The following is a 22,438-nucleotide window of genomic DNA, read 5'->3' as shown; positions in this document are numbered from 1 at the left end:
CTATTTGCCTGGGTATCAGCAGCAGAGGCTGCAGAAGATAGAATATTGCTGAACAGTGAGTGTTGCTGTCTGATTCTTGCTCTGGAAGCTTCGTCTCAGAGGTGTACCCAGCCATGTGAGGTGTGAGGTGTTGGTCTGCACCTGGTGGGGGATGTCTCCCAGTTAGGCTACTCAGGGGTCAGGGACCCACTTGAGCAGGCAGTCTGTCCGTTCTCAGATCTCAACCTCCATGCTGGGAGAACCATTGCTCTCTTCAAAGCTGTCAGACAGGGACATTTACATCTGCAGAGGTTTCTGCTGCTTTTTGTTTAACTATGCCCTGTCCCCAGAGGTGGAGTCTACAGAGGCAGGCAGGCCTCCTTCAGCTGCTGTGGGCTCCACCCAATTCGAGCTTCCTGGTGGCTTTGTTTACCTACTTAAGCCTCAGCAATGGCAGGCACCCCTCCTCCAGCCTTGCTGCCACCTTGCAGTTAGATCTCAGACCGCTGTGCTAGCAATGAGGGAGGCTTCATGGGCGTAGGACTCTCCAGGCCAGGTATGGGATATAATCTCCCAGTGTGCCGTTTGCTAAGACTCTTGGTAAAGCGCAGTATTAGGGTGGGAGTTACCCGATTTTCCAGGTGTCGTGTGTCTCAGTTTCCCTTGGCTAGGAAAAGGAATTCCCTTCCCCCTTATGCTTCCCAGGTGAGGCAATGCCTCGCCCTGCTTCAGCTCTCACTGATCGGGCTGCACCCGCTGACCAGTACCAACTGTCTGACATGCCCCAGTGAGATGAACCTGGTACCTCAGGTGAAAATGCAGAAATCACCCATCTTCCGTGTCGCTCACGCTGGGAGTTGGAGGTTGGAGCTGTTCGTATTTGGCCATCTTGGGTGCCCCCCAATAAACAATTTTTGTATGGATTATTGATAAGGACAAAAATTCTCTAACTTAAGCTTCCTCTTCATGTGCACTGGAACCCTTTCCAAAGCCACTTTAGAAACTGTGACAAACTTGAGGAAAGTCAGTTAATTTTCAAATTCATCTAGGTTGCACACAAGCATCACTGTTTTCTAGCACCTTTAGGATGATCCACAAACATTATGACGATGCAGACTCATGAGGAGGCCTTGTGCTCTGGACTGCTAGTGTGTGCCACAGCCTCCTTTCTCATCACTTTACCAAAAGATGTGATTTGAAAAACATATGCAAATGTCTCCACTGAACTCCCACACCAATTCCTGAGAGCTAGTGAGGATTTTGGTGTCACTTTAGAAGTCACTCTATTTGTGAATAGCCCAGCAAGAAAATCAGGTCAAGCTATTAGGGAGATTCTATGGGAAGGTAGGTATCTACCTCAAGATTAATGATATTAAATAAAGGAAAAGCAGTTATTTTTGACATCTTGACCATCACTTTAGAGTCTGGTTCTTATTAGTTCCATTTCTTCCTTTTAAAAGGCTTATTTATTTGTATATTTTTAACAGAAAATGTCAGGAAATTTGGAACAGAAACTTGCAGTAAAACATGTCCCCCTGACCCTCTGATCTATCAATCTTTCAAATAAACAAGAATACTTAGAGAAGCCTGGAAGAAGGCATTTCATGGTAGTTACCTGATGTTAGCCACCGTAATGGTCATTATCTAGCAATTGTTTTTTGGGAAATGGAGTAGAATGGAGAGAATAGGAAGGAAAGAGAATGCAGATGAGTGAGTGAGAGAGAGTATGAGAGAGAAAGAGGGGGGACTCAATAATTCATTTTTGCTATAAATGCTTTAAAATCTTACAGGTGTCAAACAAGACACCCTCGTTCATATTTTTTCTCCAATCATTCCATTTTGGAAGCTACATTATTCACAAATGAGACATTCAAGAAACACAAATTCTGAAATAAAAATGGGCACACCACCAGTGGAAAAGCAAACAAAAGCAGCTAATGTACTGTGGCTAAAAAAATTTTCAAACAAAGTGGCAGTAATTTACTGCCCTTACTCTTAGCTAGACCCCATGAACATAATCAGAAGCCCCAGGACTGATGGGAAAGTGTGATTTACAGTAAGTCTCAGGATAATAAAAAAAAAATGAAAAAGCAAATTGTGCATGAACATGAAAGCTGTATTTCTTCTGTTTTCAGCAATGGAGTCAAATTTCCAGTCAGAATTTCAGGGTAAAACTTAGAAGTCTTCAAGAAGTAAACTATGAGCCAATCAGCATCCCTACTTGGACATTGCTCCAGCTGCCTGAATGACGTAAGTAACATTTAGAGATGACAGTGATAAGAAAGACCCACATGACACCATCTGAATCATAGGAAAGAGATGGGTGGACCTGGGTTTGAGTCCTGGCTATGTCATTTGTTTTCACGTATCCTTGAGCAAATTATTTCACATCTCCAAGCTCTAGTAATACCTGTTGCTTCAGACTGTTATATGGATTAAATGAGATAAAGTATATAAAGCACTTAGGAAAGTGTTTGGCACATGCAAGTCTCAATAAATTTCGTTATACATTTTAAATACAAATAGTACATTTTGATAAATGAGAGTATACTTAAGGCACTTAGAACAGTACGTGGTGCACAGTGAAGTTCTATATAAGGGTTTGTCATTATTATTACTATATAGTAAAACCTCCATTAATCAGAATATCTAGACAATGAGGTAACTAAGTTAACTTATTTTCATGCTCAAAACCTCTAAACCACTTCAAGTTTTTGAAAATCTTTTTGAAATGTATTAGTCTCTTTTCCAAGATTAGTAAGTATAATATGAAGTATCAACTTAAAACTTTTACACGGGATCATGCATGGCTTCAGGAATACATATCAGAAGTCCTGGATTCTAGTACCACTCTGTTACTTGTCAGCAGTGTAACTTTGAGCCTCAGTTTACTCGTCTGTGAAATAAAAGATCTGTTAAGCTTTTCTCCCAGTTTTGGTGACTATCAGATGCAACCATGTATATGCAATTATTTTGAAAACAACAAAATTAAGGTGAATTAAAAATAGCATACATTTGTTATTATCATTCTTTAGAATATGATATCCTGTTTCTGGGGATGCATGTGCATGGGGGTATGGAGATTACAGATTACAGATATACAAGGATATTGCGCTTTTTGAAAACTGTGGTAAAATACACATGACAAAATGTACAATTTTAATTATTTTTAAGTGTCTAGCTCAGTGGCATTAAATACAATCACACTGTTATGCAACCATCACCACCATCCATCCCAAAACTTATTTCACCTTCTTAAACTGAAACCTCATGCCCACTAAAGACTAACTTTCCATTCTCCTTTCCTCCCAATCCCTGGCAACCACCATCTTACCTTCTGTCTATAAATTTCACTACTCTAGGTACCTCATATAAGTGGTGTCATACAGAATATTGCTTTTTTAAAAAAGCCCCTTGTTTATTTTCTTACCTTTTCCATCTTTGACTTTAAAAGTTGAGTACAAAAAGCAATGGAAATTGAGAATTTCCTTTTGTGGGTCCTAAATCCTTGAGGCTTACAATAGGACTGTGATTAAGAAGAAACAAACACACACTTCCCTGACAGCATCCTTCAAGCTCTGATGGGGCCGACTGCTTGGTCTGATCTCCATTGCAATCTTAGGATACTTCTGAGAAGCTATGATGTTATAAGGCTGTGCAGTGAGGACCAGGGGATGGAGTCTGGTCCCATCTCTGCCACAAAGTACTCTTGATATTGTGTGAACCATTCTTTTCTTTGGGTCATGTCTGTTAAGTTTCAGGCACACTGGGCTACATTATTCCAAAGTAGTGTCAACTTGATATTCAAGTGTTTTGATGGCATTTATTCCTTGCAAGACACTGCAAAATATAATTCTCTTCCTCCCTCAATCTCCATCCAGGAACAACATATTTTATATAATGAAAATGGAAGAGGAGGAAGATACCTGTGATATTTTTCCTAGGAAAAGAAATCAGGGGTCAATATTGAACTGGTTTTGGATGTTATTGGCAGTCGATTCAGTGTTGTCATCTTTCTTCTGACCAGGAAAAAAAAGAAAAAAGAGTTTCATAGCACGTGCCAAAATGTTATACTGCATGTGCACGCACACACGCAAACACACACACACACACAAGCAGAAACTGTGTTCGAATTCAAGGCTATGCCTTCAAAAGAAAAAAAAGATATAATGCATTAAACCATCTGAATTTAGAAGACAGAGATACATGATTATTTTTAAGTTATCTCTGAAGTCACATCAAAATGTACACCAGCTCCAGGATTCTAAGATCCAATTCTGTTTAGTAGAAAAAGCAATATAGTCAAATATAAGATGCCATAGACAGAAAGGGTTATGTATTTGGAATGAGCAACTATCCTTAACATTCATAAACTTCCCAACTGGGATCCATTTGTATGAAGAGACTCTTCTGGTCTGATAAGAGCCTGGCTTCGGGAAAAAGAACAAGATGACCCAAATTCTTTTGGGGTAGACACTTTCACACATGAATCATCCAAGAAAAATGGCAGCTACATCAGAACATTGGCTGCCTGCCCCAGAAGCTGACCGTGGAGGCGCTCAGGCTGCTGGGACCCACCTTCAGCATGGAATGTACTCAGGACAGCAAAACTAAGTACCTCATCCATCTGACTTCTACAGTTGTGGAAAACTCATGCAGATCACCATTTTCTTCCCCAGACAGTGTAGCCCTCGGTTGAAAAATATAGCCTCTACTGGTCAGAACCAAGTCAATTTTGTTAGTTTGGATATTTCCAAGCTCTGTCCTCCAAACAGCTTCATAAATACTAACTGATAGAAGCTGGACATGGTGGCTCATGCCTATAATCCCAGCATTTTGGGAGGCAGAGGTGGGCGGGGGAGGGGGTTGCTTGCGCCCAGGAGTTCAAGACCAGCCTGGGAAACATGACAAAACTCTGTCTTTACAAAAATTAGCCAGGCATGGTTGTGTGTGCCTGGAATCCCAGCTACTCAGGAGGCTGAAGTGAGAAGATCAATTGAGTCCAGGAAGTTGAGGCTGCAGTGAGCTGTGACCATGTCACTGCACTCCAGCCTGGGTGAAGAGTGAGATCCTGTCTCAAAACACACACACACACACACACACACACACACACACACACACACACCCCTAATTCACCGGACCAACATATATGAAACAATGTAAAAATAATTTGTAATAGTCTTAATACAAGTTTTCTAATATATATTACCCACAAAGGGATAGGAGAAGTTAGGTTTTATAGGTCTATTTCCATTAAATCCATGTCAGGGATGGAGAATTCCTGAGTCAGAAGACTTTAGAGATGAAAGAAAACTAAAATATTAGTTATACCAACACCCCAACCTCCATAGGTTTTTGGGGAACATGTGGTATTTGGTTAAATGACTAAGTGCTTTAGTGGTGATTTGGGATATTTTGGTGCACCCATAACCTGAGCAGTAAACATTGAACCCAATTTGTAGTCTTTTATCCCTCACCCTCCTCCCACCCTTTCCCCCAAGTCTCCAAAGTCCATTGTATCATTCTCATGCCTTTGCATCCTCATAGCTTAGCTTCCACTTATGAGTGAGAACATATGATGTTTAGTTTTCCATTCCTGAGTTACTTCACTTTGAATAACAGTCCCCAGTTTCATCCAGGTTGCTTCAAATGCCATCAATTCATTCCTTTTTATGGCTGAGAAGTATTCCATCATATATATATACACTTATATATACACACATATATATACACATATGTGTATGTATGTATATATGTGTGTATATATGCATATATATGTGTGTGTGTGTGTGTGTGTGTGTGTGTGTATATCACAATTTCTTTATCCACTCATTGATTGATGGGCATTTGGGCTGGTTTCACATATTTTGCAATAGCAAATTGTGCCACTATACACATGTGTGTGTGAGTATCTTTTTCGTATAATGACTTCTTTTCCTCTGGGCAATGGGATTGCTGGATCAAATGGTAGTTCTACTTTTAGTTCTTTAAGGAATCTCCATGTGGTTTTTTCCATAGTGGTTGTACTAGTTTATATTCCTACCATTAGTATAGAAGTGAGGAACCACCACTTATGAGGCTTCTGGAAGACGGGAATCACATATCAGCCAGGAGCCCACATTATATGACTTCTAGAGGTCATTCAACTTGGAGATTCCCTGAGTCTAGGTCGTGGAGAAAAGTTGTCTCTGGCACCAGACTAATCTGCTGCCCTTTCTAGGGCTTGGAATATTGCCCAATTTGATTCAGACTGAAAAGGAAGTGATTACTTATAACACCTTCAAGAAAATATAAGTGACTGTTTTGATCATCTTGGAGAATAGAAGACTTTTCTAAGCATGACACCAAAGTCAAGGATTGATAGATTCAATTTCATAAAAATAAATTTTTTCCATGTTAAAATACACATGCAAACAAAATTAAAAGTTAAACTAGAAAAAATGCAGATTTCAAATAAAAGACAAGTATCTTAATAGTAGAATGAGAAAAAGAAATGAATGTTAGAGAAAAACTGACTACTAAACATAAAAAATTCAACCTTAGTTATCAAAGAAATGAAATTTAAAATAACAATGACATACCATTTTTTGCTGTTGAAATTGACAATGACCAAGAAAATGACAATATTTACTTTGAGTGAAGGTAAATAGTAGAATAGGATATTCTCCTGCACTGTTGTTAGGATGTAAATATGCAAAGAGATTTAAGAGAACACTGTGTAGTAGGTACCTTCACGAGGCCAGGTACTGTCCTGGACCCTTTAAGGCATTTTTCATCACCCTACTATTTATAATAACACAAAGCTAGAATAATTCTAACTTTTCAACAATAGGTGATAATAGGTTTCAATAAATCAATGGAACACATTTGTGGGTTTTTTTTTGTTGTTGTTTGTTTGTTTTTTTTTTTGATGGAGTCTCGCTCTGTCCCCCAGGCTGGAGTGCAGTGGTGCAATCCTGGTTCACTGCAACCTCCGTCTCCCAGGTTCCAGCGATTCTCCTGCCTCAGCCTCCCAAATAGCTGGGATTACAGGTGTGTGCCACCATGCCCGACTAATTTTTGTACTTTTAGTAGAGACGGGGTTTCACCACGTTGGCCAGGTTGGTCTTGAAATCCTGACCTTAGGCAATCCATTTGCCTCAGCCTCTCAAAGTGCTGGGATTAAAGGCATGAGCCACTGCGCCCAGCCCACATTTGTATTAGTTCATTTTCACACTGTTATAAAGAACTACCTAAGACTGGGTAATTTATAAAGAAAAGAGATTTAATTGACTCACAATTCCACATGGCTGGGGAAACCTCAGGAAACTTAGAATCATGGCAGAAGGTGAAGGAGAAGCAAGCACTTTCTTTACAAGAGGAAGACAGAGAGAAACTGCCACACATTTTTAAACCAACAGATCTCATGAGAACTCACTCACTATCACAAGAACAGCATGGGGAAAACCGCACCCATGATCCAATCACCTCCCACCAGGTCCCTCCCTTGACATGTGTGGATTACAATTTGGATTACAATTCAAGATAAGATTTGGGTGGGGACATAGAACCAAAGCATATCAACATTTAATATGGCCAGTAAAAATGATGTTAAAATATTTAATGACACAGAAAGATGTTTGTGAAATTGTTTCTGAGGGACAAATGTTGTTTACAAAAGAGAATGGCTCAATATGATTCCATTTCAGTAAACATATCTGTAAACATATATGCATTAAAAAGACTAAAAGAGTATCTGTCAGCAGTAACATAATTTTGGCTTCATTTTATTTTCTAGGTTTTCTACAATAAACAAATATGTTTAGATATTGCAAGAGCTAGTTTTTTGTTTTGTTTTGTTTTTAAAGGAAGAAAATGATTTAAGGATAAGGGCAATAAACGGTACAGGTGACACATCAGGCCCACCTTACCTTAAAAGAGCTGGGCTGCTGGGAGCCATCTATCTTCCTGCTAGAAGTCTCCTGCCTCAACTGACCCTGGGAAAGAGGACCCAAGCTGTTTAGCTGGATTCTGAGGTGGTCTTTCAAGGTTTCCCCAGGTCTTCTCCAAAATCCTCTCACAGCAGGATGAGGGCTGCTGAGAGGTAAGAAGGCACTGTCTAGCTAGTCTGGGTGGACTGGAGGGATGGGTTACGGTGAGCTCCTCTGACTCAATGCAGGATGCTAGCATCCTTCTGTTACTTAGCACCATTGCAAGGGTAGTATCCTCAAGGTCTACCCAGGATTTACCGGAGATCCAGAACAAAAGTCTGATTCTACTATCATCAGCAGTATTTGATTCCTATTGGGAATCCTTAGCAGAAAAATGCCTGTCACCAGCAGAAAGGCTTTCCCTGAGCGCATGTCTTCAATGGATGATCGCACTGTTAGAGTTTTCCATTACCTCAACATTTCTCCTAGCCCCAGCCCAAACATTCCTTTTTACATGAATAAACTTTATTATAAAGTAAAAACAAAACCCAAACACCCACAAACAAAAAACAGCAATGTCAACATTAACAGAAAGCATGGCCTCTAAATAGACACTTTACCAAGATTTCACCCCTTATGCTCACAGTTCTTTTAACACAGATGCTTGGTAAGCAGAGATAATTTCAGATCACCTACTGTTTCTTGATGTAAAAATAAAGAAACACATATTCAAGTCAATTTACATTTTACAAAGCACAACATTATCATATTAGGATCTGGGAATGACTTCAGTGAACATTTTTACCCTTGTGTGACAACTGAGGACATGGAAGTGCAGAGAGGTTTAGTGAATGGCCTAGGGTTACCTTGTTAGTGGACATGCCAGGGCTCTTACTCAGAACTGGGGCTGTAACACTAAGTAAAAACAGTTAGCATTGCAATGTTAAATTCATTTTTGTAGCCCTCAGAGACCCGGCAGTACAGAAGAATAGCAAGACCAAAGCTTCGATGTGATTGTTTTGTTCATTTAGAGTTTTCTTATTTTTGTTTTATTTTGGCAAAATTCACTTAACATAAAATTAACTGTTTTAAAGTGAATAATTTAGTGGCATTTAGTATATTGACAGTGTTGTACAACCACCATTTCTATCTAACTGGAAAACAGATCTGGCAGCCCAAAAGGAAAGTGTGTACCTATAAAGTGATTGCTCCCTTTTCCCACTCTAGCCAGCCCCTGGCAACCAATTCAACTTCTGCCTCTATGCATTTACCTCTTCTGAATATTTCACATGAATGAAATCATACACGTGACCTTTTAGGTCTGGCTTCTTTCACTCAGCATAGTGTTTTTGAGATTTATCCATGTTATGGCATGTATCAGAACTTCATTCCTTTTAATGGCCAAATAATATTCCATTGTATGTCTGTACCACTCTTTGTTTACCAGTCATCCCACTAATGGACATTTAGGCTGCTTCCATCTTTTGGCTATTGTGAATAATACAGCTATGAATATGTGCGTACCTGCATTTTTTTGAATACCTGTTTCCAGCTCTTTGGGGGGCACATATGAGTTTTACAATTTTTATGTCTTTTACTTATATTTTATCTGACTATAAGAGTATAGGATATTTATTAAAGAAAATGTAAAAATAAGAAAACCCACCTACGGGTAATCAAGAATATCCCCTTCCAGAAGGGATATCCTACCAGCAAAAAGCCTTCTAAGCCCGTTCCTTCTTTCCTCCCTATACACACAGATTACTATTTTGGAAATAAATAGTCATTGAGAACATGGACCCGGTAGCCAGGAAAGCCTGGATTTGAATTCTGGCTCTGCCATACACTAGCTGCATTCCTTTACCTTGAACTTGTTTTCCTGCCTGTGAAATGGACATAATAGTATCTACCTTGCAGCATTTTTATGGCACATTAAATGGTGCTCAGGAAGTGTCAGGTATAATAGTACTTCCCACACAAGGATTTACTAACTCCACCAGAAAGTGAGGTTCACGAGAGAGAAATTTTGTATTTTCACCTCTGTATCAGCACAGTGCCTGCCACACAGCTGGCACTCAATGAATACCTGTTGAACGAATGAGTGAATGTAACTTTTTTTGTTTGTTTGTTTTTTGAGACGGAGTCTCTCTCTGTTGCCCAGGTTGGAGTGCAGTGGCGCGGCCTCGGCTCACTGCAAGCTCCGCCTCCCAAGTTCATGTCATTCTCCTGCCTCAGCCTCCTGAGTAGCTGGGACTACAGGTGCCTGCCACCTCGCCCAGCTAATTCTTTTGTATTTTTAGTAGAGACGGGGTTTCACCTTGTTAGCCAAGATGGTTTTGATCTCCTGACCTTGTGATCCGCCCGCCTCAGCCTCCAAAAGTGTTGAGATTACAGGCGTGAGTCACCGTGCTCGGCCGTGAATGTAACTATTGAGGACGTTGGGGTTGAAATTAGAGTCCTAGGAAGGATCTTTGGGAAGAATTCAGGTCTCTGAGTTCAGAAGACAAGTAAAGACCATGCATAGAAAAATCTTGTAGGTCAGTTTTAATTCTATACAACCACAGTCCAATGGCCAGAGTTTGTTAGGTCTGACTTTGGGCCCACAGATAATGAAATCATTTGCTGAAAATGGTCAGAAAATAAGTTATTTGCAGCAATTGGGGCAGAGACTAGGAGGTCTCTGAGGTATGTGGGGATTTGAACTTCCTAAGCTGCTAGACCAGCTAAGGCTTGGGACTTTTTTTTTTTTTACTTTTCTTAAAGCAAATAAGCATTTGACAGAATAAACCCAGACAAAGAGATACTTAAACATGAAGCCTTGACAGAAACTTCCCTGAAGTAATATAGCTTGGAATCTAAAGATATGATTAGTGAGCTTCTCATGACCCTACAGGAAATCTTGCTTGGTACCGGAACGCAACATTTTCAAACTTTGTCTAAAAGAAGTTTCCACACACTCCACTGCCTCATAATAATGTTTGCAATGGGTTGCAGAGCTCGCTCTCTGCTGAATTATTTACTGTCTTTCTTCTTTTGTGGGTCTTTATCCCCAAATAATCTGTTGGGACCAACTTCTGCAAGCTCAGGAGGGCTAAAGTGGAGCTGTAAGCCCTCAAACCCTCAGTAAACAGGCCAGAGGGAATGAAGAGCTGACCTCTACCTCAGCCATTAGCTGGGCCTACCTAGGATGGATCTGATCTTATATTCCAGGATAAGTCTTATTTTTTTCATTTGTCTCCTTTGCAGCACCCATCACTGCTGGAATTCAATGATTTTCAGTATTTCTGTGTATGTGAAAATACTTGTTTCAAGTTTTTCTCTTCCACTAAATTGTAGAGTATCCAAAGGGAAGAATGTTTCTGCCTTTTTCATTATTGTATCTTCAGCCAGTACAGGCCTTGTCCATGGTAGGCACTGAATAAACATTGGTTGAAACAATGAATCCAAGACATTTTATTACAAAATTCAATTCAGCTTAGAGGCAATATAATATTGGTGAAGAACATGGGTTTGAATTTTGGGTTCACTGCTTTGTGACTTAGGGCAAGTTGCTTAAATCTCTCTTAGTTTCCTGATGTTACTTTAACAAATTATCACAAATTTAGTGGCTTAAAGCAACAGAAATGTATTCTTTCACATTTCTGGAGGCTAGAAGTACAAAATCCAGCAGAACCACACTCTTTCTGAGGGCCCTGGAATGGAATTCATTCCTTGTCTCTTAGTTTCTGAGGGCTACCCTGGCATTCTTGAGCTTGTGGCTTCATCACTGTGATCTCTGCTTTCATTTTCACATTGCTTTCTCCTTTGTGGGTCTGTCTAAAATCTCCCTCTGTCTCTGTCTTAAAAGGACACTTGTAGGCATTTAGGTTTCTGGGGATAATGCCGGATGATCTCATCTCAAGATCCTTAATTTAATTACATGTGCGAAACCCCTTTTCCAAATAAAGAAAAATTCACAGGTTCCAGGGTTTAGGGCATGGACACATCTTTGCAGGAAGGAGGTCACTATTCAAAATATGACTTTTCTCTAAGGCTCAGTTGTTCATCTGTAAATCTGTCACAGTATCTCAGAATTATGAGGATTAAATGTGACAATCCATGTAAATCACTTAACATGGTTCTTGGCATATCATAAGCCCTCAGCAGATGGTATCTATTAATAATTGGTATTATTTCATGAGAAAGGGAGGTGTTACTCCCGATGTCCACAAGGAAAAAGTGATGAAGTTATGCCAACACATTCAGATATTTTAAAAATATATCAACGTCACTATCAATCTACCCTTCTCTGTATTTATTTTATGAGTTCTGGGGCTTGTGCTCAGCTGTCTCACATATGTCATTACATTCTGTACTTACAACAACCCTTGAAGGCTGGTATTCTCCCCATTTTACAGATGGGGGAAAAAAATCCAGATCTTAATATTCAAGAATCTGGAGTTAGCCACAGAGCTTAAATATAAACCAAGGACTTCTCACTCCAAGTCCAGGTCTTTTCGACATTACCTCAGAAAATTGAGGACAGAAATTGACAAAGTGCCAGGCACCTATACTTGTACTAATCACTTGTCAGAATATTATGAAGAGTCAAACTACAGGGCAGGTTAGCCTAGAAGAACTCCAAAGCAGTGGTTCCCAAACTTTGTTGCATACTAGAGTCACCTGGAGACCTTTTAAACCTCTCAAATCACAGTCTACACACAAGACCAATAAAATAAGAATGCGGGAAGGAGGAGAACAGACCCTGGCATTAGTAATTTTTAAAATTTCCCAGGTGATACCAATTACAGCTGAGGTTAAGAATTACTGCTCTATCAATGGTCCTCTTTAGTGGTCATCAGAGTCACCTGGAAGATGGTAAAAATGGAGGAGATAGGGTCTAGCCTGATTTAATGAACCTGGGTCTCTCCAAGTGATTCTAACTCCCACCAAAGCTTGAGGACAGCTACTCTAAAGTACCTTTCAGCTCCCATATTCTGATTTTCAACAGTCATTCATTTCTCTCTTTATTCAAACAACTGTACTAGATGCTGGAGAGATAAGGATGCATAAAGAAGACATGACTTCTGACCTCAAGAAGTTCACAGCTTGCAGTGAGCCGAGATTGCGCCACTGCACTCCAGCCTGGGCAACAGAGCAAGACTCCGTCTCAAAAAAAAAAAAAAAAAAAAAAGAAGTTCACAGCTTGACACGCTGTTCTTTTCTCTCTCAAAGCCCTCTCCACACTGCTTTTCCTGGTCAACCTCTGTTTGAATTGGAGACACATGAGGGCCTTGCTTGAAATGATGAAGATCTTCAATAATATTTCTTGCATGAGGAAAGAAGAAGAATGGGGAGAAGAAGAGGAAGAACATACTTGCAAATAAGCATCACCTGGCGTGGGGAGGAACAAGGTGTGATCACCAGTGGGAGAAGGTGGAGTCAGGAAAGCCTTCTTGGAAGTGGTGAAGTCTGAGCTGGGTCTTTAACAATGACAAAAGGTTGGGGGAGGGTGTTCTCATCAGACCAAATGGTAAGGTTTGTGCAGATGCTCGAAATAGGATAAGGAACAATGAACAGCTTGGTTTTAGAGCACAACAAGCAAAGGTGGAGAAGGAGAAGCAGGAAACTGAGGGAGGAGCCCCATGGTAAAGCACTTTGTATGATCTCCCTTTCCCCTCCCTTTAGCCAAGCAGACCCTTAAGTCCGAAAGTCCCAGCAAGTCTTTAGATAAGGTTAACCAAAGCTGTGGGCCCAGGGCTAGAAAAGACTTCCATGATCCCTGTGAGCAGGACACCAGTCCATGGGTTTCTGGAAGTACCTTGAGGCCAAACTCTAAAGCCATTTTTGAAGTGGGTGCAACAGGAGGAGACAGGCTTAAATCCAAACTAAAAGACACACAGGCAAGGAAAAGACAGCCTGGGAAAAAGCCAGACACACTTTCTTTGTGACTGCCTTATTATTTATGAGTCCAAAAATGTGCCTTGTCTTAGTCAGGAATCACTAAAAATAGTACCAAGGGAGTAAGGAATCTGAGACCCAAGATGGAAGGTAGATAAGCTCTCTCCTCATTCTAAATGGTAAAAACAGGAGCACAAACACTTCCAAGCTTGATCGGTTGCTCACCTGCCGGGGCTGGGGCAGCAGTTGCTGGGAGGATGGAGGTGGGGTTCTGTGCTGCTCACGCAGCCATCTGCGGAGCAACCCCAGGGCCTCGTTCCTCTAGGCTGAATGCCCCACTAACAGCGCAGATGGGGAGATGAGGAATGATGGGAGGGCTTAGGTGCCAAGACCTGGAATAACTGGCTGGAAAGACCCCTGCATGGTGAGGAAGACCCTTCTGCTCCATTGATGACTGGATGACAGAGGAGGCTGATGGCAAATCTCTCCCCTTTGAGCAGGTTTTGAAGAATCAAGATGGACCATCAGGGGTCATTTTCCTTCTATTTCCGGATAGAATTCCATATCCCTCATCTGGCTGGTGCCTTTCCCTAACATGAATAGACTTGTCAAGTAAAGAGGATTAATACCGGTCCGAGAGAGAGAGAGCTGCTTGGTTGAAGGGGAACTGATTTCCATGTCGCATACTTCTATGCTGGGTGTAAGCAAAGGGAATAAGAGCTGGTTGCCAGCAAAGGGATACAGGAGATATACAGCAGGCAAGAAGCTCCCCACATATATCCAAATCCCTGCTCTCCTATCAGGAAGGTGTTCCTGGCTGAGTGTGGTGGCTCATGCTTATAATCCCAGCACTTTGGGCGGCCAAGGGGGTAGACTGCTTGAGCCTAAAAGTTCGAGACAAGCCTGGGAAACATGGTGAGACCCCATCTCTAAATACAAAAATTAGCTGGACATGGTGAGGTGCACCTGTGGGCCCAACGACTTGGGAGGCTGAAGTGGGAGGATTGCTTGAGACTGAGAGATGGAGGCTGCAGTGAGCCATGATCACATCACTGGACTCCAGCCTGGGTGACAGAATGATCTTGTCTCAAAAGAAAAAAAAATCCCTATGTGTTTTTTGGCTTTTAACCCACAATATTTTTCTCCACAGATGAGAAATGACTCCAGATATTGCTTGTCTCTAATCCCATTAGTGGTCAATTTGTAATCTAGTTATAATAGTGATCAGACTATAATAAGGAATGATAATCCCTCTCACATAAAATCTTTATATATTTTAAGGCATTATATATACACACACAAACAAAATCAGTGTTTAGAAACATTTCTTTTAATAAAAAGCAGTTCCTAGAATTTTAAACCTGGAATGGATATGAGAGCATTTCTTTATGCTGCAAGGAGGAAACACAGGTTACATTTACCTAAGGTTCCAGCGATTGTTTCCTGAGAGCAGCATTATCTAATAGAAATATATTGTAAACCAAAAATGTGAGATGTGTAATTTTAAACTGTCTAGTAGCCACATTAAAAAGGATCAGGTACTACAAATTAATTTTAATGTATTTTACTAACTCAATATATGAAAATACCGTTTCAACATGTAATCAATGTAAAAATTATTAGTAAGATATTTTCTTTTTTATATTAAGGCCTTGAGATCCAGTGTGTTTTACACTGATGCTACCCCTCACTTTGGACTGGCCACATTTCACATTCTCAATAGACACAGGTGGGTAGTGGCTACTATACTGGGTCATGCAGCATTGGAGTCTCATAATGGGTAATACAGCCAGAACAAGGATTGATGCCTCCCTTTCAACAGGTGAAAACCCCCAGGCCCAGAGCTTAAATAGGCCATTGACCTGGTGATGGAGCTGAGCTGGAAGTAGAACCCAGCTTCCTTGTTAAGTGCTCTTTCGTGAAATCATACTGCCCTCCCCTTGGGAAAGAGAAGGGAGTTGGTGGGGAGGGGGCGGTCAAGAGAACTAACAGTAGTGAGCACCTATATATGCCAGAGACTGTGATGGGATTTATACTTTATCTAATTCATATACCAGCTCTTTCAAGTCCATACCAATCATTCCTCTATTTTCCATATGAGGTTAGAGAGGCTCTAAGTGTTTTAGTAGTTGATAATGGCAAGGTGACAACCTTTAAAGAAAATGGTGCTATCAATATTAGAAAGATGTTGCTTACGACCCCAACCAACTACCAGTTTTGAAGATGGAACACAAGGATGGATAAGCGCTCAGACAACCCAGTCCTAGGAAGACTGTTCATCAGCTTGCCACATGTCAAGAGCCAAGGCAAGATCCAGTCTATCCTTACATTACCACCTTCAACTTATAGCTCCAAATATATACAACTAGAAGCACAAGAAAATGACTCAGCCACCCCATTCTGACTAGCTAAGCATCACGCTCTAAGCTATAGGCCAGTCAATACCATTTAAATAGATCATGTGCCAAGGACAAATCAAGTAACGGAGTGGGGACAAGAGGGAGCAACCACTCCTGAGCTAGAGAACCTGGTCATAGGCCTTGATGGTGAAGCTTTGAAGGAAGAGGCAGGCCAGGGGGCTGAGTCTAGGATGTATCTGTCTGTTGCGACCCAGCAAGCAGCTATCCTATCACAACATGGGCATGAAACCCACAGACATGCTAGTTGGCTAGGAAAACCACCTTAGGTAATTGATATGGTTTGACTGTGTCCCCACCCAAATCTCATCTTGAATTGTATCTCCCACAATTCCTATGTGTCGTGGGAGGAACCTGGTGGGAGGTGATTGAATTATGGGGGCAGGCGTTTCTTGCGTTGTTCTCGTGATAGTGAATGAGTCTCACGAGATCTGATGGTTTTAAAAATGGGAGTTTCTCTGCACAAGCTTTCTCTTTGCCTGCCACCATTCATGTACGACTTGATTTGTTCCTCCTTGCCTTCCGCCATGATTGTGAGGCCTCCTCAGTCATGTGGAAATGTAAGTCCATTAAACTTCTTTTTCTTCCCAGTCTCTGGTATGTCTTTATCTGTAGCATGAAAATGGACTAATACAGTAATAGATACATATACCTCTATCCACAGGCGAGCAAAGGGAAGCTCAGAGTCATAGTAACTTTAGAGCCCATGTTTATAAGCCCCACACTGCACACTTCCCTACTAAAGCTCCAACCTGGTAGAGAAAGCCATTTGAAAAGGCAAACCAGGACAAAATATACATATACACACACACACACACACACACACACATATACACACATATATATACATATATACACATATATATACACACATATATATACACACACACACATATATATAGTCTGTCAGCACAGAGAATTATTTGCAGCTGGAAACAGGCCTCAGTATTTTTTTTTTTTTAATAGTAGGTTCCCTCCCTTTCTGCTGCCTATGGGAGCAATTTCCAGCCCCTTCTCCAAAAGAAACATTTAGCTTTCTATAGAGAACCTCTGAGACCTCTTGTGACTGAGTATGGTAGAAGGGGAAAGAGGCCCTCATCACACCCACCCCAACACTCTTATGGGGAAGCTGAGGTTGAGCCCCTGTAGATCCATTTATTTTAGGCGGTATTTGGTTCTGAAGCAGTTGTTTCAGAAATTACCCCCATGAGCCATCAATAGTAGCGTTCAGTGGCTCTTCCAGGGTGGCCTTGTCTCTTTTAAATTTCATTTCCTGTTGGAAAGGATAGACAGGCAACTGGTTAATGCCAGTGACTGGACTCATTTAACAGAACACTGGGAACTGAGTGTGGCTGGGGAGCTGCAGTGGAACTGATGGGTGGACCAGAGCAGCTGGGTGAAGAGGAAGGCATTAAAGCCCACCAAGAGACGGATTGTATTTTACTGCTTTTCCACGTGAGGGAACTTGCCCCACAAGAGGAGGGGATACGAATGCACTCAGTTGTCACAATGGACATGGTCCTTGGACCTGGCCCTGAGGTCTTGGTGGGACCTGGCCCTGAGGTCTTGGTGGGAATCCTGGCACTTCCCCTCCATCAAACCCTCTAGCCCAAATGAGCCTCAATTGCCTATCTGTTCTATTGCAAAGGGTGGTGTGAATTCAAATGATGCGTGCAACCTGCTTAGCAAGTGCCTCACACCTGGTAGGCATTTACGCACCATAACTGGGATTTGAACCCAAATAATTTAATGCCATGTTTCCTACTACATGTTACCTACTGCATGGTGTTATGCAATAGATAAGGCAAACCTTGACTTTAAAGAGGCAGCATGAAATAGATAATTTCAATACAGCAAGGTAAGGATTCTGATCAAGATAGACATAGGCTAATATGGTACCCCATAATTTGGAGCACTGTTGATGGCATGGTCAAAGGGGTTGATGGAAGGATTTGTTAATCATCTGTCTCTTCCTCCAGGAGGTCCACTAAGGAAGGAATACTGCCTGTGTTATTCAGAAGTATGTCCATTAGGGATACTGTGGAGAAATGGGGAAGGAGGGAATGTTAAAGGTGTGCTTAAGTAAAAGAGGAGTTAGCCAAGTGAAGAACAAACCCAGTCAGAGGAAGCTGCATGAACAAAGGTATAGAGGCTGGAAAGAGAATGGTATGTTTAAGGAATTGGACGCAGGTTATTGAAATAAATTGAATATTGAGTATAGGGACTGGAGGTGAGGTAAGAAGAATCAGTAGGGGTAAGACCATGGAGAATCTTGTGTTGCCAGGCTAAGAAGTATGTCACTTGTATGAATGAACACTCAAGTGTGGAAGGCCAGAATGGGATGATTTATCAGAATCTAAGGTATCTACCCCAACCCTAAAATATGCCTGCCTTACCAGACTGTCGAAGTACCCATGATATTTTAATATCAAGCTCAAAGTAATAACCATATTAACCCAGAACAGCTATCACTTCTTACTCTCCAATGAATTTATCAGATTTGCTGGCCAGGTGAATTTTCACAACAGCTCTATGCAGTAGGTGCTTTTCTTACCTCATCTTACAAATGAGAAGACCAAAGCACAGACAGGTTGAGAGGTTTGCCAAAAGTCACACAGGAAACACACAGTGGAGTCAAGATTCAAACCTAGTCAGTCACCCTGGCTCAAGTCCATTTTCTAAACCACCATATTATCTCAAACCTATCTCCCAGACCACTATTATTCTTGACCTGAGTGTATTACTTTAAGCCCGTTTGATAAACTTCTAATTTCCATAGCTCTATTCTTCAATCACATAATTTTAATTTAGTTCTTTTGAAATATGCCTTTTTTGTCATATTATCTTGCACTTGCCCCAGGGTTTCTACTTTTTCACCATGGAACGTTTTAAACATATATACTCTCTCAAATTGGTCCACTGTTTTTAGTTTCTAAGGTATGAACTTTTCCATGTGTTTTGTCTGCTGACCCTTACTAATGGTGGCTTTCTTCCCCTCTTTTATAGGCATTATAATTTTTTAAAGTAAGCTCAACATCAGCAGGAGTTTGCCATTGTTTTTTTGTGGTTTTCATTTTTAAAGTTTTGTCTTTGGTGGAAAACCCTCATGCATGAGGATGTTGAGACATTTTTAAGAGCTGGTTTTAGGTTTGCTGCTGTCAGTGTCTCCTAGTATAATCAATTCCAGGCCAAGTTTTTATGTTACCTTCTTGGTTTGTGGCTTGTGCAATACCTGAGTAGAACCCCAACCCCATTCCCACATGTAGTACAGGCTGAGGTTTTGATTTCTCATGGGTGATCCCAATGGCCCAAGGTGCTTGATAGATTTCTGTAATCACATCCTCAGCAGAATTTTCCTTATTTCATACTTAGGCCAGTCATTCTTCATTCATATCCTAATGCAGGAAGTTTGTTTCCTGTGGCTCCAATTCTTATCCCCATGGGATACCGAAACTCCAGGCCCCAGGGAATACACATAGTTTCCAAATTATCATGGACTCTTTTGCTTAATTCCTCCTCACAGATCATTGCTCTAGTATTGAACTTGTTCTTCATTTCTGGAGCCTAGGGATTTCACCTCTTTGTGCACCAGCCTGGCAATGGATAATTTTCTTCATTGTGTATTTCACTAGTATCTCTGTGATTGGAAGAAGTGTCTCTTGAAAGCTCAATCTATCAAATTGACCAGAAGGCTTTGATTACGCATTTAGCGATCAGTCTTTCCAAATAGTCTCTGAGTTCATGGAGGACAGGGGCCTTTGTCTAGTTTGTCTTTATATCCTAATTTTCATAGAGTTCCTAGACCAGAGCAGAGGAATCAATAAGGTTTTGATTAACAAATGATCTTCCTCTCTCATTCAAAATGGAAATTAAAGAATATACACTAATTACCTTCTAGAGAAAGATGATGCCAAGCATCCTCACACCTCCAGAAAGCCATCCACACTCTCTGGAAGTCTGTGTTGAACAAACAAAGGAGTTTGGGGCCTGCCTTTATCCTTCCCTTCAGCCAGCAGGTTCATACTATCGACACACTTTTTTCTTGATGGGCAACTACTACTAATTACAGTGCTGGTCTGTTAGAAATTCCAAGTCTGGCAGGCTGGGTTCTAGACTGCTGACTCTGCTGCCTTTCTTAGCACACACTGATGCTTTTCTATTGCCATCTGATCACTAACATGCAGTGTACAATGATACAATTTTTCTGTTGGCACCATAAGGAACTTGCAGAATAAGTTCACATGAAAGCACCCAGCACAGTGCCTGGCACAGAGCAGGTACCAAATTAATGTTCAGGGTCTTTTATTTCTTCTTTTCCATTAAACATATTCTATAAATATTTATTGAAAATCTTCTGCTTTCTAGGCATTATGGTTGGTGCTGGAGGTGAAGAGGAATAACATGTAGTGCCTGATTTAATACTTAATAGAAAAATAATGTCAGGTCAAATTTCACAATAGAAAAAAAATATTCTAAATGTCCTTTGATTTAAGGTGAAAAGACATCTCACTTCATTCCACCATCCTAAAGTGCCTAGTAAAGTATAACCAGCAAAATAACTTCACCCATTGCTGTTTTATAAAATAAACTTATCTCCTCTCAGAGAGGAAATACAACTTACAGTGAATGTATTAGTGGGTGTATTAGTTTGTTCTCATGCTGCTATAAAGAACTGTCCAAGACTGGGTAATTTATAAAGGAAAGAGGTTTAATTGACTCACAGTTCTGATTGGCTGGGGAGGCCTCAGGAAACTTACAATCATGGCAGAAGGTACCTCTCACAGGGCGGCAGGGGAGAGAATGAGTGCCCAGCGAAGGAGGAAGCTCCTTATAAAACCATCAGATCTCATGAGAACTAACTCATTATTATGAGAACAGAATAGGGGAAACCACCCTCATGATTCCATTATCTCCGCCTGATCCCTCTCGCAACACGTGGGGATTATGGGAACTACAATTCAAGATGAGATTTGGGTGGGGACACAACCAAACCAGATCAGTAGGCAATAGAGAGCTGACCATAAAAGACCATTTATGACAATGATTTTTGAGCTCCTTTTACTACTGTAATCTCAGAACTTTGAATCATACCTGAACTAAAGTAGAAACTCAGTAAGTTTGCTGAATGTATGTGCACACATATATATGGCTATGGCTTCTCACCAGGTAAGATGTGACTCATCATTCCACACACATTTATTGAGAATTTCCTACAAATAAGAGTTTGTACTAGATTTTGTGATGGAGACCAAAAAAAAAAACCCCTACCTACAAGGAACTTCTAAGCTTAAGAGTGAGAGAGGTGAGGTGGCTGGGCACGGTGGCTCACGCCTGAAATTCCAGCACTTTGGGAGGCCAAGGCGGGCGGATCACGAGGTTAGGAGATCGAGACCATCCTGGCTAAGATGGTGAAACCCTATCTCTACTAAAAATATAAAAAATTAGCCAGGTGCGGTGGCAGGCACCTGTAGTCCCAGCTACTCGGGAGGCTGAGGCAGGAGAATGGCGTGAACCTGGGAGGCGGAGCTTGCAGTGAGCAGAGATAGCGCCACTGCAGTCCGGCCTGGGCGAAAGAGCCATACTCCGTCTCAAAAATAAAAAAGTGGGGGGGGTGGGGAGGTGAGATAGGTATAGAAATCATCATAATATCATGTAGAAAATGTGAAAAGAAGAACAGAGAAGGGAGTTACGGGAGTTTCAAAGAGGGAAAGGCCACTTCCAGCTGGAGGGGATTAGACAAGACCGGATAATGTAAATTTTATGCTTGGTCTTGAAGGAGAAGTAATTTGTTGCGTTGCAAAAGCGGGAGAATGGGTATTGGCAAAGAAGGAAAGGCAATCCAGGTGAAAAGATGAAAGCAGAGAGGCAGAAAAGCACAGGACATATAAGAAATCGAAACTTGGCTGGAAATGCATAAAGGGGAATAAAGATAACTAAGGCTAGAAAGGCAGATTGAGCCAGACTGCAGGGGTTTTGAATGTGTCCTGATATACCACTCCAGGATATAGGGTCTTTATAAAATACCCAGTGCTTAACATATGTTGGGGCTTAATTAATGCTAAACAACAATCTCCTAGCAGAAACCTGTTCCCCACGTGCACAAAGGAAGCTGCCGTCCTTATGCACAGGCAATTACAAACATTCCAGATACTCGGTCCTGAACCCTGCAAGCACATCAAATGCTCATCATGAAAGGTCACCGAGCAAACAGCTCTGATCAAACCTGGCTTGGGCTGAATCAAATCGTCTAAA

General features: G+C 41.1%; 1 protein-coding gene across 1 annotated transcript in view; it reads right to left on the bottom strand.

Moving 5' to 3' along the window:
• The window catches only part of ROR1 (receptor tyrosine kinase like orphan receptor 1), a 411,106-nt gene that overhangs the window by 151,102 nt on the left and 237,566 nt on the right, over positions 1-22,438 (bottom strand). The window lies entirely within an intron of this gene.

Source organism: Theropithecus gelada, chromosome 1 (assembly GCF_003255815.1).
Source record: "Theropithecus gelada isolate Dixy chromosome 1, Tgel_1.0, whole genome shotgun sequence".
Classification (NCBI taxonomy): Eukaryota; Metazoa; Chordata; class Mammalia; order Primates; family Cercopithecidae; genus Theropithecus; species Theropithecus gelada.
Note: the sequence above shows the minus strand (reverse complement) of the source record. Positions and strands in the feature narration are given on the sequence as shown.